Raw genomic sequence first — 2615 nt, 5'->3', positions numbered from 1 at the left:
GCAGTCAGGTGTTTTGCGGAGAACCCAACTGAAAATGTGATGACACTGGTTCTTGGCACTACTTTCAACTCTGTGGCCGAGGCATACAATCTCTACAGTTTGTGTTCATGGGAAAAGGGGTTTGCCATCCGGTACGGCAAGAGCCGGCTAAATTTCGAGAGGACGAAGTGCATGCAGGAGATAGTTTGTGGGTGCTTGGTTAGTGACTAATTTGGTTTTGCTGGTTTGTGATCGGTAATTTAATTCAAATTGTGAATTTTTTTTGCAGGGTAAGGCTGGGGTTGAGAACACAAGGTCTCGCCGTGGCCCATAACGTTACATTCTGTCTGGCTGCGGGGACAGGAACTTCACTTTTCCATTCGACAGAAGGTTGCAATTATCCAGTTTTTCCTAGACAGAAGAGAAGCTGGGGCGGCGGCGTCCTTGCGTAGGAGGGCGACGCCATTGAAGACATGGAATTCTTTCTACAGCCGGTTAAAAGGTGATGTATCCCTAGACTCGTTCAATTACGTAAGATGATATAGCTGGAGCTGCAATTTCTTAGAGATTTCCCCCTCCCAACATGTCAGGATTCCAATCCTTGAGGGGATGGATGGCACCGATAGCCTGCTGGATATGGGGAAGTACGCCTGCCGACCCTTGGAGCTCCACTGCTGGCAGCCATGAGTCATAAGAAGTGGAAGTGATGAGTGGGAGCAGTAGCTCCTAGATGTGGATGCCGAACCAGTTAACAGGAAGCGCAGCTCTCCGACTATATCTCAGCAATCGATGGGGAAGGTGAATCCAGAGACTCCTGGATGGACAAAAAGGTTAGTCTGTAGCATCATTATCCTCATCAGATTACCAATTAAGGATTATAGGTACGTGTAATTAGTTAATTAAGTGCTAGGAACATGCCGTTGACTTGTAGTTGACATTATAGCTTATTTTATAGTAATAAGTTTGTTGTAGGGTGCTTCATAGGATATGTTCTGTAGTTCTCCAATAATTTATGGAATATACCACACTCGTCATATAAGTAATGTTGAGTAATCAATTTTTAGGACACCAGAAATTTGCAAATGTGATCAACTAAGTCATGTAGGGTGCGGTTTTCCACAACTTGTATTTTTGTGCTAACAGGGTCAGTATTAAATGTCGAGAGGACGAAATGCATGTAGGAAATTATTTGAGGTTGCGTGCTAAGTCTTGACGATGCAAAAACCAGCAAAAAAGGTGAACTAGTTTGTGAAGGAAATGATTTTAAATTTCTATATTATTGATATACAGGGGAAGCAGGGTTAGAGAATACACAGTCATGCCGTTGTGAATGCCCTGCACTGACCCAGTTGCTTAGGTCAGAGGACAATGGTTTGTAAATGTCTAAGCACAAGGAGAAATACAATCATTCACTCTCTCCAAATTGGCGGTTAACCGTTCACTGGCCATCCCAAACACATAGATGTTTACAACATAATTAGGAGATTTTTTGGTTAAATAGAAAAGTCCCCTTCACTAAGCGATCACTGAGAGCATTGTGCAGGAACTTGGGTTGTGACCAAGCGGATGATGATGTGAGGAAAACGATGGAATTATTTAAGGAGTTGGGTGCCAACAATCTGTGGTTCACATATCGAGTTCAAGCAGATTTGGAGGGCCGAATAAAATGTTTGATGTGGATGAATGGTAGCAGCCATTTGCGACTACAGGCGTCTGTGTGGTTTACAGGCGAGATGAACCCTAGAGCTCTTGGCTGGACACAACAGTATGTGCATTCAGTGCTACAAATTCCGAAAAAAGTGGGTCAAGCCTGAAGTGATGGGTGTATATGCATATTTTTATTGTTGTGAGGGTGCTCAAATAAATTAATCTTGACAGTGATGAAGAGCATTTTAACAAGCAATGTATCTCGATAATTAGCAGTTATTTTGGACAGTAATTTTTCATTGGCATCTGTAGACAGTGCTGGTACATTTTGACAATTATTTGACATCTTTAAAAGTGGATGATTTCTGTAGAAGCCTGAACATTGGTGTTCGTAGCAAAGTGGTACTGCAAAGTCAATGTGTACTTCTGATAACTGAAATAATATTTATCTAGGTGATGGCACAGCTAGGTGGCAGTCTGATTACTTATTGTGCCTTCACATTGAGCTGTGATATGCACATGCATATCAAAAGTTTTGACTTGACTATCATGTGTTCGACGTAAGCATCTGCTGATTTAAACATTTCTGGAATGCATGCAGGGTAACGATTGGTGTGGCTGCGTAAAGGAGGACACCTTGTCCTAATCGTCCAAGTTCGTTGGAGAAAGCAATTCGTTGGTTCGCTGAGAATCCAGGGAAAAATGTGATTGTACTGAAACTGGGTATAAGATTTGATCTTTAGGTGAAGCATACAACTTGTACTCCTGCGGGAAGGGGTTTGGTATTACATATTGGAAAAGCAGACTAAATGTTTAGAGGACAAAATGCAGGCAGGAAATCATTTGCAGCTGTGCGGTGAGTACTTCATTTTGGAATTCTCCATGTAGCACTGCTGGTTTGTTGTGATGTCAATGGCCAAATCTAAAGTTCTGGATGTTGTTTGTGCTATGCAGGGAAGGCTGGCGTTGAGAACAGTCGGTCATGCCAT

Source organism: Triticum aestivum, chromosome 2D, assembly GCF_018294505.1.
Source record: "Triticum aestivum cultivar Chinese Spring chromosome 2D, IWGSC CS RefSeq v2.1, whole genome shotgun sequence".
NCBI lineage: Eukaryota > Viridiplantae > Streptophyta > Magnoliopsida > Poales > Poaceae > Triticum > Triticum aestivum.
Note: the sequence above shows the minus strand (reverse complement) of the source record.